At 31.5% G+C, this 21,333-nt stretch overlaps 1 protein-coding gene across 1 annotated transcript in view; it reads right to left on the reverse strand.

Annotated features, from left to right (window-relative positions):
• Positions 1-21,333, reverse strand: part of LOC117178112 — a 67,821-nt gene that overhangs the window by 33,377 nt on the left and 13,111 nt on the right. The window lies entirely within an intron of this gene.

Here is a 21,333-nt window from a genome sequence, read left to right on the forward strand (position 1 = left end):
TCTCCTATGTTTCTAAAATACTCTATAATTCTGGAATGTTCTGGATATTTGAATGATATTCCGAAATATTCTCTAATGTCCCGAAATGTAATGAAATTTTCTAGAATATTTTTTAAATGTTTTGAAATGTTCTAGAAAGTTCTAAAATATGATATTAATAATGATTAGGTCTACAAATTAATTCGGTGCCTTTATTTTGATGTCTTATAACTCTTGGCGCTCTTTTGACTTCACCTCAATAATGATTAGTCAAGACAATGTCGTCCGACGAAAGAGCATTAGAGACATTGTATGCTTTTTGGATTCATATTGAAAAATCATAATTGCTGAATCTATAAAATCACTTTTCACACATTTTACGTATCACCTAACCTTCTCCTAAGTCTGAGAATATAAGTTCGGTCACCTAAGCTGCGTTTTATTCAATGGGAATGCATAGAAAATGCAGTGTTTTAAATGTTGCTTGTTGGACGCAACGTTATTGACTAATGATTTTTTAGGTAAAGTCCGCAGGGTCTCCACCTATTATCTTATCCCTGACGGACCGAAGGAATTGAACGGAGCCTCTACAAAGTACCCGTAAAGACCCCTTTGGGTCCCCATTCTCGGTTCCTTTTTTAAAAAAAGTCGAAAAAACAGGAAAATCAACTTTTAAATTGTTCAAATTCGGATTCTACGTTAAAATTCCCTATAGAAGGTCACGGAATAATCGCAATATTTAATTTTGCAACGGTAAAAAGTTTAAAAAAATATAAGACGTATAACGCCTGTTTTCTGCTATTTACAGGCGATGCTTTTGAAGCGGAGCAGTCAACAGGCGTTATACGTCTTATGTATATATTTTTTTAACTTTTTACCGTTGCAAAATTAAATATTTCGATTATTCCGTGACCTTCTATAGGGAATTTTAACGTAGAATCCGAATTTCAACAATTTAAAAGTTGATTTTAGTGTTTTTTTTCGAGTTTTTTAAAAAAGAATCGATTGGGGATCCAATGGGGTCTTTACGGGTACTTTGTAGAGGCTCCATTCGTTTCCTTCGGCCCACCAGGGATGCTTTAGAGCTTAATGTTTGCCCTTTAAATCTGCCTTAGAGCGGGAAACAATTAAAGTTAGGCCAAGAGTTACAAGGCATTAAAGTAAACTCTTGTAAAATTGCCTAATAGAAAACCATTATAAACCTAATAGGTTTGATTTCTATTAGGTCTTATTGCCAAGTGAAAGTAGTTTCGTATGCCTGTTCTATATGGGTTTCTATTTGGCATTTAGATACTTTCGAACTGGATATGATTAGGGTCCGATGAGTTTTGTCTTAGGTACTCGCAATGCATATCTATCAGATCCTAAGTGTTACCTAATCGGTTTTCGATGTGGTTTCTAATTGGAATGTATTTTCCACTTAATAGGTTTGGTTTTCATTAAGTCGTATTAACATTTGAAAGTATGTTTTGTACGCCTGTTCTATATGGGTTTGTATCTGACATTTAGAAACTTTCGAGCTGGATATAAATAGGATCCGATGTGTTTTGTAATCGGTCAGATTTCTCAACGAAAAAAATTTTCTTATTTTATTATTATATAATCTTAAATTATTTATAGTTTTTGAGTACACAATTCGAGAATTCGTAACTTACAGTTATAATCGTACGCTTAAACGCTTTGAAAAATCAATCGTACTCGCTGAGGATTCGAACCCTACCTATCCTACCTAAACTTGTATTCTACTGCGCGCTCTAACTCATTTCGCTATCGATGCAGAAGGATCTTGTTTACAAAATTTCGATCATGAAACGGCTTGATATTATGTTTTTTTTTTCAAAAATTTAAAAAGTTTATAAACTATCTAAAGGTAATAAACAACTGCGATATTCTGTAATGCAGAAACCTCCATAAAACGCACAGTTTTTAATTTATCCAATTATTTTATAATACTTTCTTACTCAGTTTTTAATGCGTAATAGCAGTTTTAAAAAAATATTTGAAAATATTTTTAAAAAGAATCGAATTTCACTTATTTCAGAATAGGCTCGAAACTTTTGGTCCTTAAATAATCAAAACGTTTAAAAACGATCCAAAAGTAATAAATAATTAAGAAAACCAAGTATAAAAATGCGTTAATAATCTCAATGACGAACAAATAATTTTATGCTATACAAAACTTTCCATAAAATGCAGTTTTCAATGTTATCAAATTCCACTTATTTCACAAAGGGCTCAATAACTTTTTTTATAGCTTTAAACAGGTCGAAAACTTAAAAAAAATGGACAAAAAATAAACAGCAGTTCAATTAAAATACATTTTAATAATTTTACTAAAAAAAACATTTTCTGCTATACAAACACCTCCATAAATTCACAGTTTTCGATTAATCTACCCCAGCGGACCGAGTGAACAAATAAGATACACTACAGAGTATCCTCATAGTATCCACACAGTATCCCTTCCGTATCATGCAACAAAAACTAAAAAGAAAAACAGTGCAATCAACTTTTGAATTAGGAAATTTCGGATTATAGGTGAAAATTCTCATTCGAAGGTCACGGAGTAATCGCAATGTTTTTTTTTGCAATGGTAAAAAGTTAAAAAAGATTTGGAGTTTTGCTATTCGCGGGGAAGCAGAACCTGATAGGTGTCTGTTAGAGCCACTTTAGAGGCATCACCTTGAGTTTGATTTCGATTAATTTAATTCTGATTTGCCATTAAAATACCTAATGGAACCTCTCAAAGAAGCAGTTTTGAACTTGTGCTATTCGCGAGAAAAGAGAACCTAATAGGTGCCTGTCAGAGCCACATTCGAGGCGTCTCCTTGATTTTTAATCCGAGTAATGTAATTATCATTTGCCATCAAAATGCCTAATAGAATCTCTTAGAGAAACAGTTTTGGACTTATTTCATTCACTGGAAAACGCAACTTAATAGGTTTATCTTAGAGCCATATTTAAAGCATCTCTTTTAGGACCTAATATAGTCTCTGAAAATTTTTAGCAAATCTATTTTAGTCCCCATATCCGTTTAAGTATCGAATAAAATCCACTTTAAACCAAGTTCAAATAAAAATGCTCTTAAGGAATATATAGAAAGCTATCTGCATCCTATATGTTTCTTAATAGTTTCTATTGGTAACCTAGTGGGCATTTTTACAAGAGAAGGCACCGAATTAATTTGTAGAACTAACATTTTCTAAGAGTCTGCAGTCTTGTGAAATATTATCTGCAATATTCTGGGATTTTTTAGAATGATTTCGAATTTTACTAAACATTCTTCATTTTTTTAATTCTAAAAAAATACTGGAATTTGCTTCACTTTCCTGTATCTATAATAATGTTCTGGAAGTAAAAATAAATATTAAATAAGTACGAGACAAAATGGAAATTCTACAAATGTTTTTTTTTTCTTAAAAAAAATGGTATTATTTGATTTTAATTTCTCGCCCATAAAAAGCACTTTTTCAAATGCAGTTCAAGCTATGATGTTCCCTAAATTCTCTGCTAAAGACGTGTTACAAGGCAGAGAACTTAGAAATAATCAGGGTATGAGTCTGAGCTCCTATTGTTCTTCGAAATTAATTGAGAAGATTCTCCCTTACATCTTATACCTATTAAAGGTGCTTCGAGGAGGTATTAACTTGCTCGTATTAGACTGTACACTCCTTGCATAATAACGCATTATAACTTATAATATGGCGTAATATTACTTAATGGTGCGTAATAATGATTAAGTCTCGTAATAGTGCATAATAGTCACGTAATTTTACTTAAAAACCAAACGTTATTGAACATTTTCGTTGTCAGGTTGAGATTTAGCTCATGAAAAACTAAAGAAAACGGCTATTCATCGTCAAACAACTAAAAAAATTGAAAAAATGAAGAACAATAAATTTTAAAAAATAGCGTATCTACCCAAGTGCGAAGTCACATACGGCCCAAAATTGGCCCATAATCGGCAAAAATATATGCTGAAGCTCGGCTGCCATTATCGCGCCAATGCCAAAATGATAACTATGACCTGCACTTGGCTGCCAAGGTTTGGCTGCCACTTTCGGCCTAACACTGGGTACCAGTATTGGACCAAACCTAGCTATCATCGTCCCGCTATTGCTGGATTGATAACTATGGCTTTGACTTGGCAACCAAGGCTTGGCTGCCATTGTCGATCCACTGGGCATCAATACCGGACCATCCTGAAGGCTGGAGTTAATTCAAAAACTGATGAAAAATCATTGAATTTTTTTTAGGACGCATCTGCTTTATCCATTCATCATTTTACGACGGCATATGGTTTGAATATTATAATTAATTTTAAGAATTGAAATTTCATTGAAACATTTTGGTTAATTTTAACGACTACTGCTATAGTCTAAGGATATAACAAAAAAGATATTTAAAAAATAATGATTAATTGATTGCGAGTACTTTGAATATGAATATTAATAGTCTTGTTTAGATTGGATAAACATATTACATGTTGAACACAATATTACAAATAAAATTTCTAACGCTACAGGGTATCGGAATCTACATCTATATACCTAAATCTATCGCTTAGCAGTCGGGAGTGCTAATCACTGCTCTAAACTGCAAAAATTTTTGTGCGGCGCCGGTCTGGCCCCGATCGGGAAAAATGTGGGCCCGATAGGGTAATCTGTCTGGCGCCTGATCGTAAATGTAACGCCCTACCGGACCGGGTCCAGATCTGGACATCCAAAATGTGGACCCGTTCTGGACCATATATGGCCCCTATAATTTTTTATTTCTATAGTTAGTAAAATTTCAAAAGTTTTTATATTAATATTTTTTCAACTTTGCATTTTACAAAACTTGAATTTGTGAATATTCAACATTATATTTCATTATAAATTATATTTCATTTTCAATATACTACATTACATTATCTGTCTGTAATGTTTGAATTTATCGATAAGGGTTTGTATTCTGAAAAAAACTATTATGCTTTGACAAATAATGTTCAAATTAAGAGTTATTACACATACACGCACATGAATTTTAATTGTAAATATTTTTTAATCTTCTTAATATTCTTTTGGAATAATTTTTGTTTGACTAATGCACATGAGTCACGTGGAGAGAGATTTAAAAAGTGAGGTTATGTTCTAGAAAATATAAAAAGCATTTAATTTATAATGTTACTAATCCGGAAATCCATACATTTGGTAGAAGGTTATCTCTATTTTCAGAATATCAGCAAAAAAATATAAAATTCTAAAAAGCTGGAAAATTTTTTTTATATACATAAATAGTAATTGCGCTCCAAATGACGACGGTTTTTCGAATACATAGCTTGAAATCTTCAGAAGCTAAAAATGAAATGTGATGTTGATTCTAATGAACTAAAGCTTACCTTTGCCTCCATTGCGAATATAAGAAATATCACCATCAATTCTGTGATTCCGAACTCGAAATCTATTATTTCCTTTGGCATTTTAAGTTATATGAAAGAAAAACAATATCACGACGATAACAGAAAACTTGACATAACCTTGTCTAAGCTAACCCGACCCAACGTGGTTCTGACGCGAGCCACGTCATCTGCCCCCTTGGGGCCACATGTGGAAAATCCGATCGGGCCAAGATCGGAACTCGGGAATAAGTTGGACAATTTCTGCACGGGGATCTTTGACAATTTTAATAAAAATTTTTTATCTTTCGTTTAAGATTTGTTTTTTAGGTGCTAAAAGTAAGACTTGTTGAAATAAAGTGCTGATGCTGGGCCAAGCATCGATGGAGGATATGCAATTATAAATAGTCAATACAGGCTGCCAGCACTGGCTCAAAATTGGGCCGATTGAAATAAAACATGGTTTGCCCTGGTAAAAGTGACACTTGGCCCAGTAATGTGCCGTCACTGAGCCAGACTTTGGCTGATCCTTATGAAACATGGTTCCCAGTACTAAAAGTGAGACTTAACGCAATGAAGTGCTGATATTAGGCCAAGCATCGGTTGAGGATCGGCAAATATAATGTATCTGCAGTTCCAAACATTCAAATGACCGAAATATTTTTACCCATTCATATTTTACCCACAAATATTATTCCAACTGTAATTTAAAACATGCATGTTGATTTTGTTTCAATAAGAAATGATTTCCAATATAAATAAACAATAATTTAAGTACTTTTTCTGGTTTTCAAAGCTAGCAGTAAAAAATTTCGTTCATTTGAACGTCCAGAACTTCTGGCAGATGCAAATATAAATAGCCAATATAGGCTGCCAGCACTGGCTCAACATTGTGCCGCCTTAAATAAAACATAGTTTGCCGTGGTAAAAGTGACACTTCACCAAGTTATGTGTCGTCACCGGACCAGAGTTTAGCTGATGCTCGTGAAACATGGTTCCCCGTACTAAAAGTGAGACTTGGCGCAACAAAGTGCCGATACTGGGCCCAGCATTGGTGGAGGATCGGCAAATATAAAAAGCTCAATATCTAGGCCCAATATCTTTAGCCGATCTTTGGCTACCAAAATTGGACCAACACTGGGCCGTGTATTCAGCTCCATCAATTCGCACTAGGGTAGAAACACTATTTAGGTAAAGGTAATGTGCTTTTCATATTTTGCGTTAAACAATTATTTTCTTGAACAATTACTATTAGAAAATAACCTGTCGATTTTTTACTAGTCGCGGAAAGTTAAAAATACAAGGCAAAGGAATACAAAGTCACTTGCGGCCGATGTCTTTGTGGAAGATCTCGAGCACAGCCTCGAAACACAAGAACAAAACATACTTACACCTCTTAAAGTTCCCAAAATAAAGGTTATGTTCGTTAAGCAGACCCGAGTCAAAATATAGCCCCTACTTTGAGACTCTTTACGCTAATATTTGTAGGGGCTAAGCTTTTAAAGTCGAGAATATTGCCATACGATTTTTGCCCCTACTTTAGCGCTCTTATGGGCACAAATTTCCGAATCTTCCATTTGGGGCGTCAAAATAGAGGCTTAGTTTTTGTTTCTAATTAATCGCTCCACACTCTACCTTCCTGTACAGAATAAAATTAATTGACGAAAAATTAATAAAATGGAGCAAGAAAAAGACATACTGACATTTGCGTAATGTTTCAAGTTATTTTGCACACGGAAAAAAATATCCATTACATTTTATAGAACTAATCTTATAGTAGAGGATACGCTGGGTAGTTTAATAAAAGTTAAAATCGTCTTTGTTTTACATTGTTTTGACATAATCACTACACTATTTATAATCGCACGCTATGTAAGTTTGTATTCGCCGCGGGGGTTCGAATCCTGTAAGTTTCGCATTCATAACCCCTAAAACCTCTCGGCTAGCCTAGCTTGAAGTATGCAAACAAAAATCTGAAATATAACCTACAGCTGTGCAAGGCCATCTGAAAATGTTTGTGATTCATTCTGTAAAAAATATTGCTACGCTTATAATAATATATGTACTAGAATTTTAGATTTTAGAAATATTGCAAATTATTATTGTATATTTTATGTGCTTATTCAAGATTTAAACTTAATCCAAAAATATTTCAAAATGTATTAAAAGATTTAAAAAAAATTCAATATATATTTTAAGAAATTTAATACATTTTAAAGGATTTCGAAAAATTTCTGAAGATTTCAAAAAATTTAAAAGACCTTAAATAATTCAAGAACATTATTCATATTTTAGAATTACCTTAAAATTTTAAAACTCATTTAAATTCTACCTAAATTCCTTAAAAATTCTTTAAAATTACTTTAAATCCCTTGAGTTCATACAAAATATCTTAAACTCTTTTAAATAATATCAAAACTTTGGAATTGGATTATAAAATTGAAAAACTTTTTAATCAAATAACTCCCGTTAAATCCCTTGACACTCCTGAAGATCTCTTTAAATACATAACAATATTTTGAAACTAGACTATTTAAAATTAAATTAAACTATTTTAAGCTCATAAAAAGTATTTTAAAGTCTTTAAAATCTCTTGAAAATTCTTATACTTTTTGGAATTCTTCTAAAATATTTTGAAATTCTTAAAAATTACTTGAAATCTTTTGAAATTTATTTATAAACTTTAATCTTTTTTAATTCAAAAGAATGGTTAAATCCTTTTAAACACTTGAACATATTTTATAATAACACAATAATACATAAACTTTTTTGGAACTTCTTGACATTTTTTAGAATCATTGTAAATAATTTGGAATCTTTGAAAACGTGTAGAGCGCAAAGGGAAATTGAGGATATGTCAGAATATTTCAGAATATTTCGGGATATTTCGGAATATTTTGAAATATCAAAAAAATCTGAGATTAGCAAGAATAACCAGGATACCAAGAATATTGAAAGAATACGTGTATAGGAATATTTAGTTATCAGGAATATTGGAGTGATCGACCCCTCGGCATTAAGAAATATATTGGTTTAAAAATATGACATTTGGGGAAACAATTTATTATTTTAAGTAAATATTACTACAAAATCTTTGGTATATATTTATAAACATCGGTGATCTTATGAAGAGTGGTTACAAGTCAACTGTAATCAAAGTCGGTTTTTCAGAGAATAACGTACGAAAAACAATCATCGCTGATCGAATCCATTTGAAATCAGCAGAGACCTACACTTGAAATCGCAGAATTTCTCGAGAGGGAAATACGTTGTTTTAATTATTTAATTTTGAACGCTTTTCAATATAAATATAATTTCCAATGATTTAATCTTAAAATATTCCATTTTGAAGGTCTTGACATTGCCCTATTTTCTAAATTTTGAAGCTGAAATTATTCAATTTCGTGATTCTTTAATTCAAAAGAAAATTGCGGGAAAAGAAAATCTATTTCTTCAGAGTCTGTGGTAACTAATTTGCAGTTATTTTTTTTAGTACAGAAAAAGCTCAATACAAAAGATTTTTATCTTTCTTACCTTTTTCTTTTGACGTTTCTTCTTGCGTGTTTGATACCTTTTGGGGGGGGGGGGTGGATCTGGGGTTTTTATAATTATCTTTAAAATCTTAGCGCTGGTTTGCACTTTTTCTTTTGCTTGCAGCCACCAGATTAGGGCAAACTTCTTTCCTCTTGAACCCATTTCGATGTTATCACTTTAATATTTATTATTTAAAACCAATTTGACTGTTGCTTTCACGAACTGTGATGATGGAATTTAAGAGAAAACAACGAAGTATTTGTCACGAGGGCGCAGGCGTCGAGGCAACGACGCCACATATTTTGTGCGTTAAAATTTAAGAGCGTTAAGAGAAAATTTAAAAATTCTACGGAGAATACGGAGCTTTAAAGGAGAAGCAAAATAGAATGAAAATATCTTTAAGAGTGGCTACGTAGAAGCTAGTAGAATAAACATCCGCAAAGTAGGGACAATACCTTCACTAGAAGCGTCAAAGTAGGGCCTATATTACGACTCGGGGATATTTCCAAGTAAAATAAACAAATTTAGAGCATTTTGAAAATTTGAAATTTTTTTTCAAATTTTAGAAATTATCCAAATAAAACTTTCAATTTCAATAAGAATGAGAAAAGTTATATAATTTTTAAAATATTCAGAAAAATAGAACAAAATACTTTTTTGATAGATAAGGAAATTTCATTTGAATTATTCACTAGCTATCGAATATATTTAGAAACTACCTCAGTTAAATTTTACGATTAGACAAAAATTAAAAAAAGTTCAAGCTTTTTTAAAATTTGAATAAAATTTTTTTATGAGTTTTAGAAATTTTTGTCAAATTTTCTGATACACGGAAAAAAGACTTGCAAATTATCCTAATGACATTTTTGAATTTGATTAAATTTTAAAAAGTTATACGGCTTCCAATATTTTGAAAATTTTCGAAATAAGGAAAGAAAATTTTTTTTAATGGGTTAAGAAATATCAATTCAAATTTCTACTAGATATAAAATATATGTATTTCGAAACTATTCTTATGAAATTTCTTAATCACACAAAAGTTCCAAAAATTGCTTCATTTTAAAAAAATGCAATTTTTGTTTTTAAGAGATCCGTAAGTTTAAAGTGTTGTTTTTATTAGAATCGAACAAGATTTTCAAATAACCTTGCTGAAGTTTTTCAATTGGACACAAAATTATCGAGCGCCAAGTGCGAGTTTCGCAATGAGAATGTACAATCGTCAAAGCCATAGGTGCTTTGAGATCCTTCTTTAAAAACAAGTCGAAAAATTGCAGGTACAATCAATGGCTGTAATTCTTCAGAAGTTTAAATCACAGGTTTCTATTTAAGTTATAATATTTATGATATTTGAGAAAATGTAATTAAAGTGTACGCATTAAACGTATGAAAACGAGGGCGAAGCGCGAGAGCGTTCCCGCGCGCCCTAGGCTAGACGCAACTTTCTCTTACGAATCCAACGATACCAAAAACTCATTTTTCATACAAATTTCACCAATGTATCTTTTTAATTTGAACGGCAGATTACATATAAAGACGAGATATGCTGTACCAAGTACAATATAGCTAAATCTTATGACTTTTTATATAGTTTCTTTTTGGAGTCTTAACAAAAAATGAAGACTTAAAACTTACATTCAAATTTTATATGCATGGGTTTTTCGCGGTTCGAAGATTCACAGTTTGCGACTGAACAATTCAGCTTTATTTTTTTTGCAAGGGAAAAACTATAGCCCTTTCGAAAACAAATCAAATGACCTCAGATGGTAAAAATTACTTCGAACTACGACAACCTAAACTCACAATTTCTGAGTTATCTTGAGATCCACTTTTACAGGCATAACAAATTTTTGCCTCTTGCGAAAACTTGGACTCGTGAAAATCACGGTTTTTCTCCCTTGATGTGCAATATACTATTTTATATTTAAAATATTATTAAATGATATAAATTCAATGATGAATTTCCAACTCAAAACGGAATTTCCTTATTTCTATCAAATAAACTAGTAGATTAAGCAACGCAGTCAATTAAAATTACAATCTCATTATTTTCAACTAGGCAAAGATCGATATTCTGATTTTCTCTTTTCCTTTAACAAGGGTAGCTGCTAGAGGGAGGAAACATGCTCATATTTATCGCGAGGAGTAAAACTGACAGCGGTCCATTTCCGGCGCGTCCTGCCTGTCTGGTTGAACATAATATCTGACGAAACAACGTGGACACCGTTTGTTTGGGGAACAATGGAACAAAACAATGCCCATTCCTCTTCTTGTGTACATCGACACGGATACAGTGTTTGCCACATTAACCACCCCCTTGGCTTTAACTTCGGTCTTTCTACAAGAAATCCTCTTGTGAAACGGTTGGGACGTTCATCCGCCGCGAAAAAACTTCTCTTGAAAATTTTCATCTGCGACCGATAACTCAGACTCCCACGATTCTTTAAAAGTCCCTTAAATTTATTCATGTTTTAGATTTAAACGTTGGAAAAATATAATATTTTTATTGATTTCGTATACAAATGAATGTAGGAAAATGTGTTTTCTTAGTCGAAAGTTTGGAAGGTTTGGTATTGGAATAAAATATTGATTAAATTCTCTAGATTAAAAGAATAAAAGAAATTTTTTTGTTTTATGATTTTTTTTCAACTGTACAGTAATACTATTGAGGTCCTATCTTTATGAATTTCAGGTTCTCGATTGAGGATTTCAGTATTCAAAAGTTATCTGGATACAAATAAAAATGTTAGAGCAGAAATACATTTTATAATAAATTAATTACAATTTCAACATTAATTACTTAGTCACCATTTAACATTTTTTATTTCCGGAATCTCAAAGGTTGGAAAATGATTAAATATTTAGCAGGGGTGTGCAATGAACTCGAAACTTGAAGTTCGAACGAGTCGAGCCGAGTTTATTAGCTCCGAGTCGAGTCGAGCTGAGCTCGATCCTGTTCGATTTAAGTCGGATTGAGATCTAGAAAGCTCAAAACTTTACGAGTACTCGAATGACTTCGAGAACTTGAAACTTTTAAGTACTCGAATGCCTCCGAGAACTCGAAACTTTAGAGTATTCAAATACTTTTGAGCTACTTGAAAGTTTTGAGCTGCTCGAAAGTTTCAGGTTCTCGAAACTTTTGAAATCAACAAATTTTTTTTAAAACCTGATACTTGGAGGTTTGGAACAATTCAAAATATAAATGAAATAAAAGTTGTAGATTGTACAATACTGGAATGGAATCAAAATAAAATTTTCAGTATTTATCGTAGAACTTGGGTTTGAAAAATGTGAAGTGGATAGTAAAATTTAAAGTAAACTTGGAAAAACTCTTAGAAAGTGAAATAGAAATAAAAAATTGAATACAGAACATCGAAACTGTATTTTTCGAATTTTAATTGTAAAAATTGTATTTAAGTTGTCGAATTTAGTTTTCGAAAATTCCAAATCACTTGTGAAATTTGTATATATTACTCTCGCGCTTAGCGCTCGATAGTGAATTTACCTCGCACTACGCGCTCGCTCTTTGTGCATGGTCTTTTCAAAACTAAAGGTGAAAGCATCGACAACAGTCGTTTGGCAATTGTGAATTCTCTTCTGTTAAAGCTCCTTCGGCCTTAACGAACACATTCTCATCACGTATCACGTGCTTCGCACTTGAGTTTATCCCTAAAACTTTTTATCATTTCCATAAATGTATATTATTTTAACTCATAACTTACGTTTGTATTGAAACAGACGTACTTTTATTATCCAGTTTGAAAAAATGCGAATTCTTTAAAAAAATTTGTTGTTAAACATTTTATTGCAAATTTAATCGTTTTTCCATAAACTGAATTTGCTTATTTCTAATATTTTTTATGATTTAAACTTTACACATACGGTCTACTGAGCAGCCATACCGTGTTTCAGTTATTTGGCTTAAAAGATTCATTTTCGTGTGTTTTTTATTATTTTGTAAATACTTTATCGCTCGAAATCTTTGTTTTTATGAAAAAAGTCATCAGGATAAATTGTTTAAATTTTTGAATACTATAAACACCCGTATAGAAAATTTTTGAATTTTGAAAAAAGTGGTCTCAAAAGTGTTCAAAATGCGCTCACTTTTTGAATTTTATATCAAAAATAACTGGCTAAAAAACTTGACCTTCAGTTTAGGAAACTAAAAGAGTGTACCAGAGGCCAATATGATAGAATTATTTTTTCAAAAGTTATCATGCTCACAGACAGACAAGCATTCATTCATAAATTTTTCATGAATAATTTTTTGATAGTTCTGTTTTTAGCTTTAATCGTAAGAAAATAGCATTAAAAACATAAAAAATTTAATTTTTTGAAACACAACACACGTGATGAAAAAGAAATCAAAAGACAAAAGTCTTGTTAAGAATCTGCCCACGCAGCGGGCAGTTTTTTTTCCTGTTTATGATGTTTCTCATAATTAAAATCAAAACTACGCATCCTATCGAAAAGTGGTTAATTACAAATTTGCAGATCTTTTTTAAATGCTCAATTTTTATTCTCTCATCTTTTAACCGAATTTTGCAAACTTTGGCCGAAAAATGTACTTTTTGGATTAAAAATTTTTTTGTATGCTGTCAAAATTGGAATTTTGGAATTGTTGAATTTTGAAAAAGATGGTCTCAAAAATTTTCAAAATGTCCCCACATTTTGAATTTTTATCCAAAATGGCTGTCTAACGAACTTGAACTATAGTACACTAAACAATTGTACCAAAGGCCAATCTAATAGATTGATTTTTTTTAAAGTCATCGTGTCCACAGACATATATACAGACATACATACTGAATACATACAGATAGACACATGCGTAAAAACCTGTTTTTCGGATTCAGCGGGTCTAAAATCGTCGACATTTGACCAAAACTGGGGGGCGGGAGGTCAAATTTTACATAAATCTAATACCTTCTCTGATGAGAATGTAAAAAAGAATTAAAAACTGAAAAATATAACATGAAAAAGGCGTTTTAGAATTTTAAATCATAAAACTCGTACTCAAGGCGCAGAATTTGTGTTCGAAATAGGCGAAGTCTATTGTGAAATTTGAACTAAACTTTGAAAAGACTCCGAGAACATACTTAAATACAGAAAATGTTCATTGTTTTCAATTATAAATCTTGTACGCGAGTCATCGAGTTCAGTATTTAGAATTTTAAAATCAGTTGTAAAATTCCAACATAACTTGCAAAAAACTTTAAAAATTTGACATTTATATACTATAATTAAAAAACTTCCCCCTTCCCATTCCATCTTCCCACTAAATTCTATTATGGTCTGCCCGTTAGCCCGAAGGAAATGCGTGAAAAAGTTGCTGCCGATTGTTCATATGTGTGCAAAATTTTGTGCTAATTGTAAAAATCTGGATTTTCGTAAAGATCATAAATTGTAGGCCACTTGAGTTAAAATGTATCAAAAACTGTGCACCCAGCACTCCTTTATCCCCCAATATTCTTGCAACCTGTCCGAGAGGCCAAAAAATAGGTGTGAAAAATATGATGCTGAATGTTCAAAAACTGCGGTTGTGCCCCCCACCCTATATTTATCCCTGCTATCCCCCTCATACTCTTTTGACCTGTCTGGAAGCCCAAAGAATTTGTGTGCAAAATTTGGTGCCAATCGTTAAAAATCGTGCATTTTCATAAGCATTATACGTTTTAGGCTACTTGAATTCATATATTTCAAAAACTGTGCCCCCCCCCACTCCATCATTCCCGAATACTCTGACGACCTGTCCAAGAGCCCAAAGGAAATGCGTGAACAAGTTGCTGCCGATTGTACATATCCCCCTTCCCCCATAATCATGCGACCTTCCAGGAAACTCAAAGAATATCTGTGCAAAATTTGGTACCAATTTTCAAAAACTGAGGATTTTCATAAACATAATAAGTTTTAGGCCACTTGATTTCATATATTTCTAAAACTTTACCCCTCCCCACTACATCGTCCTTCAATATTCTTACGACCTGCCTGGGAGCCCAAAGAATATGTGTGCAAAATTTGGTGCCAATTGTCAAAAACTGTGGATTTTCATAATCATCACACTTTGCTGAAACTATGTAAGATAATTAATTTGTACAAATGTGGCTTCGTGATTCGCAATAAAAAAGTAAGCGTCAATAAATCTATTGCTTAAACTTTATATTTATTTATTTAACATTAAATACGGAAATCTTTTAACCTTTAACATATTTAGACATTTACGTTCACACTTACTGCTTAAAAATTTCAGAAATTCCAGAATTTTTATAATGTTTAAGCAATAAGTGTAAACGTCAATCTCGAAATATGTTAAGGGCTAAAAGATTTCGGTATTCAATGCTAAATAAATAAATATGAAATTTGAACAATAAATTTACTGACATTTACCTTTTTGTTGCGAATCGCAAAAACAAATTGTTCCACATAAATTTTCGTACATAATTTCAGGAACTTTTTCAATATTTGATAAAAAAAAACTCATAAGACTGAGACTCACGGAAACCGGTTAGTATAATCAGGAATCGAAACCACTATTTTAAAGGGTTAGGTCCACTTAGAACTTATGTTAGAGTTTCGGCCGAAGCCTGTTTCCAACCGAACCTTTGATATTTTTTAAAGGTTTCGGTTCGGACCGAATCCTTATTACTGGAACGAAGCTAAAAGGTTCCGATCCCTGAATATAATAATTTTTTTCAAAATTTGGTCGCCAGTTTGAATCAAAAAGTTCGAATTTTTTAATTCAGCTGTAAATTTATCATCAGAATTCCGAAAAAAAACTCTAGTATGCTGAGTCATGGAAACCCGTCAATTTATTAAATTTCTCATTCGTCAATTTATTGAAATTCTTAAAATTTTAGCGGCCGCTTTGGATGGAAAATCTTGAATTGTTACTCTTGATTTTAAAATCACATTTGAAAAAGAACCGATTTTTTGGGTCGAAAAATAAAAAAATCGACGTTTCAGAAGTTCTTCATATCAGAGTGAAATAAAAAAATACGTGTCATTTGTTTTCCTTTCACGAGTAAGGGAAAACAAAATTATAAAAAAAAAATTTAGTTGTAAATCTGACAAAGAATGATCCATATATAATACATATTACAGTAAGTATTTAAGAAAGAACCAGACAAAAACATTGAAAATTCGAGAAAGCTGTGTTTCTATAAAATTAGTAAGAGAATATTTATAATTGATTTATTCCATAGTTAGAATGTTAATTGAGTATGGGATTAATACAGAAAATTATATATTGGTGATAGAATCTAAAAGTGGAACTTGGCGGATTGCTATTATCCTATGGAAAGCAAACTGACTACTGGGTTAGAGTTTCAGTTTCACAGTGCGGTTTACGATTCATAAGACAACTCGGGGATTGAATTAAGCGAACGCCAGCTGCCAGTCTGTCCGCCTATCCGCATGAAAATCTCCATAATCCCGTCATGTCGACGATTCTAATTGGCGGATTGTTTCAATTTCTGTCGCCACGGACATTTGCATTTTCCCGCGAAAGCGAAGCAAATAAAATGTTCCCTCTTTATTTTATAAACCACAAGTAAAAGTACTACCCGAGTCTCCCAGAAAAAAATTTGTGGAAAATTCGTATAGAACATTTTAATCAAACTCTTCTTTATTTGAAGAGGAGGTCAACTATAAATATATTAATCATTTTATAAATTCAGGTAAGAGAACCTAATAAATATGACATTTTCCAGGCTAATAGTTGAGATTTATTTAACTAGAAAAATCGAATAGATGACGTTTCGGAAATGCATCTGGTTTCCGTCATTTGATATGTATAAAAAACGTATTAAAATTATAAGAACAAAGCGATATAATGTTATAAACAGAATATACATGTTTATCCAGTCCATTACAGTAGGAACGGCCTCAGGGCTAAAGTTTTCAACAATGTACGACAGAAACATATTTCAAAATGAGAATAAAAGACGCAATAATCGCCAATCCATGTAAATTCAATTTATAAGAAGCATTTTAATACGCTTTTTATACAGATCTGATTAGGAGAACCAGCTGAGTTTCCGAAACATAATCGATTCAATTTTGCTTTTCAAATAAATTTCAACTATTAGTCTGGAAGATGCGGTATTTATTAGATTCTCTTATCTAAATTTATAAAATTTCCCAGGCGTGAAAAAAGAAAGCTTTATTCTTCTTATAAATTAATTATTTTAATATTCGTATTCAAATACCGAAAAGAATTTAGCGAACGGTTATGGGTTTTTTGTCCGACTTTTAATCCGGTTTTCTCCGGGATTTGGACCGTGCAGTGTTAGGGTTGTCCTTATTTGTTACTTTTCGAATTTCTTTAGTCTCACCCCCCAGTTTTTTTTTATTTATCATAGAATAAGAATAAATCGTATATTTTACATAATAATGCGCTTTATCAACGCTTCTTGAATTTTAAACAAATAATCATTAATAAGCGGTCATTTAAAAATACTGAGTTATATGTTAATTATTTTTCAATTTTTTTAACAATTTTAATTTGTGTAAACAATTTATTGTTTAGGGAAGTTTCAAAATAAACGAATTTTCTACACGTTATGAGTTCTTTAATCAATGATAACAATAGAACAATCTTTTAAAATAATTTTACAAATATTTAAACAATGCATTTTTGTTCAAGTATATAGATGAAATATTTCTTCTCTTTTTTAGGTAAATTATATACTTGAACAAACACGCATTATTTAAATAATTGTAAAATTATTAAAACAAATAATCGTATTATTTTCATTGATTAAAGAACTCATAAAATCTAGAAAACACGTTCATTTCGCAACTTAACTGAAAAAATAAATTGTTTAACCAAATTCAAATTGTTGAAACTATTTATAATTCGTTAGAATATGACTCAGTATTCTTAAATGATCGAATAATGATTACACCAAAATTTCGCTTCCAGCCACCCGTTCTCGGTCTTCCTAGAACTGCTGACTCAAGCAAAAAGATTCAATAGGCGTTAATAAATCACAATATAACGTAAAATTCAAAGATGGCACTTATGGGTAATCATATGAGTTGCTTGAAGTCATTGACCATCAAAATTTATGATTCATTCTTATTCTCTAATTAATTTTGAACAACATACTAAAAAATGAAATAGTTTGTAATATTTCATCACGTTTAAATATTATATTTATGGATTTTCGTCAAAGTATATTTTTCGATTTTTATTGACTATTTTAAATAAAAATAACTTAAAAACAGCAAAATTGGCACTTAACTTGTTACAATTCGGATTATACTTTGAATTTGCCATTCAAATTTCACAAGGTAATTGCAATAGTTTTTTTAGCAGCGTTAAAAATCTTTAAAAATGTCATAACTTCTGCTGAAGGCTACTTCGAGCGCATCCGTAGTCGCTTAAGTAGTATGCTGCTACTGAAAGAAAATGCGTTTGAAGTCGCTTCAGCCAATGTTAATGACAAGTATTGTATTTTTAAAAATTTTTAACGATTATTCCGTGACCTTCTCACTAAAAATTTAACGTAGAATCAAAATTGCAATAAATTAAAGGTTCATCTTACTGTTTTTTTTTAGTTTTTTTTTCTACTTTTTTTTTTAGTTTTTGTTGCATGATACGGAAGGGATACTATGTGGATACTATAAGCAGAGATGAGGTGGCTATAAGGATACGTCGTAGAGTATCCTTTCCGTTCTTTCTTTCCGCCAGGGGTAGTTCACGGTTTCGATGTCTAGCTCTTATCCCTAATAATCTTATCCGATTATATGCGGAATATATTCGGTATTCAGTATTACCTTACACTCGACCGTTTAGCGAATTCTATTCGAATACTTATTCAGTTTTGTGTGTGGTTCTAATTGGTTTTTTAACAGAGTATTAACTTTATTTCTATCCAAGTGGGCAAAGCGAAAAATAGGTTCTTTAGAAATAGGCTCAAGTACAATTAAGATCCTCTGGACCCCAAGTGTGATATTATTTAAAGCTCATTCATTGTTTTGGAGTCCTTTTCAGCAAGTAGGGTTAATTTTTGTTGCAACCCCTTTGGAACCAAAAATATGATGTTTAATTAATAAAAAAATATTCACCTTAAAGCACACATGCAATCGAATTTGGTTTTTGCGTTTTTGGTGAATGCGTCTTCATGTTCCTCTCAAGAGGGCTCTAAGCGAACCCTTTTGGCTCTTTACAGGTATCTATTGGAGCTCAAGTTCTAAATGATACCAACTTTTATTTCAGCCGCAACTTTAGTGAACGCAAAGTTTTTTTCTATATAATTGAAGCTCATAATGTGTTGAACCTTGCTTGACATATAATAAAATAATTGTTTGTTGTTGTTGACTAAAACAATTTTAACATGAAACGTGTTTTCCTATGCTTTACTTTCTTTTTTTCTCATCACTAATTGTTTTAAAATATGGAAAAGATTAGTAAAATTGTTTTTCAGCACAAAATAAAATGTATCTTACAAATTCTTCCTGGTTTCGCGAGTTCTCATTTTAGCTACGTTTAAAAAATAGATGGCATATTGCAGCGCAGCGAATACAAATACTAGATACAAATTTGTATATCGCCATTAGAAGAGTTACATGTCGCCAAAAAAATAAATGGTATGGTCTAATCTCAAAAACCACTCATCAGTTTTTTTTATGAATAAAAAATACAAATCCCACTTTTTAGACTTAAAGCTCTTAAACGCATGTAATACACTCAAATACTTATATAACCGACTTTACTTTTGCAGTTTACTGAATATACTTTAAACTTAAGAACTTTTCATATAAATAAAATATCGGAAAGAAACTTTGGAAAATGTTTCAGAAGACCATAAAGTACTTTTATGTACTTTATTTCAGTAGGAATTTCGTTACAAATTATTTTCAAATAAATGAAAGCTGGGACCATTTTTTGACATATTTTCTTTGTAACCTTGAAATTTTTTGGAGCTAAGAACTTTTTTTATATGTAACATATAGGCCTCAAACTTCGAGAAATGCAACAGCTGACAGTAAATTACGTTTATGTACGTTTTTTTTACATCTCGCAGGTATTTTAAATATAAAAAATGTCTCAGGTTAAAGAATTTTCAAGGTTAAAAGAAAATATGTCAAAAAATGGTCTTAGCTTTAATTTCTTTTGAAATGATTTTTAACGAAATTCCTACTCAAATGAAGTACATTACAGTAGTTTATGGTCTTCTAAAACATTTTCTAAAGTTTCAGTCAAAAAATGTTCTTCCAGACCAAAAAAAAATTTAGTGAGCTGATAACGTAAGGGCTGTAATATAGGTGTTTGACTGTGTCACATGTCCTCAAAGGAAAAAAATCTGAGCTTTCTTTTGAGATACATTTTTTGATGTGTAAACATCTTAGACCGTGATTTGGGGTGTCGCGCCTGAGTTAAGTGAAACCATGGCTCGAAATTGTAACCCAAGGTTTCTGTCGACTTCGTATAGTGTTCTTGTGCATATTGATATGTGGATGGAAAAGTGAAAGTTATTCACGTGTACCGAAGATTTTTACACATAAATCTGTCTTGCGTCGTAGTTTAGGACGCACGTGATATTTTTTTTAAATATGCCTTTTTCCAAAAAAGTCAAACTTGTTTTTGAATTCATTTTGAACGTCAAATATATTTTTTTTTTTTAAATCTTTATGATCAATAAACGAAATTTGTTTACTGCCATTAGAAGATTTAAAAATGGCAAAAATAGACGAGATTCAAAAAATCCTAATATTTGCAACCGTTACACTTCAGTAAATATTTATCCAAATAAAAAATTGCTTCCCAATATAAATTACTATCTATTATCAGATCACTTTCCTTAAGTTTGACTTAGATCGACCGTTTTGATTTTTTAATTGCATACACTCGGGTTTAGGAATCAGAAAAAATAAGAAATAAAACTAATGAAATTAAAAAAGAGAAGCGTAATTTTCATTTTAACTCAGAAATTTAATTCCTTTAATTTTAAATCCTTGGAGAACATTTCTGTTAATATCAAATTTTGATAATTAAATACTGCACGTCAGATATGGGATATTAAAGCTTGGCGCTGAAATTTATTATGGACTGTAATATAAAAATACTGTGGCGGAAATTTTTCATTAATTTAAAAAAAATGATAGGTGTGTCAAAAGGACTGGGAAGCGAGCTTCTTTCACATTCACCGTTTTTGCCTGACGTTACTTCGCCTTTTAGTGTCCGCAGAAGCGGTTTTATAGCTACGACTTCTTTCATAAAAACGACCTCTTTGCATGTATAAAAGTGCCAGTCTCTGGGTCGTGGACTTTTTCTTGAGCTCTTCGAGTCACTATAAGGAGCTCTTTTAAAGAGAATTACGGAAATCCGTATTTTTTGGATTTGACTTCATTCTATGTTATTAACATTAAATCCGATTTGAATTATGACCAGTGGCATGTCGTAAATAATTGGAAAATTACTTTAATTAAATAATATTCTT

Source organism: Belonocnema kinseyi, chromosome 8, assembly GCF_010883055.1.
Source record: "Belonocnema kinseyi isolate 2016_QV_RU_SX_M_011 chromosome 8, B_treatae_v1, whole genome shotgun sequence".
NCBI classification, from domain to species: domain Eukaryota; kingdom Metazoa; phylum Arthropoda; class Insecta; order Hymenoptera; family Cynipidae; genus Belonocnema; species Belonocnema kinseyi.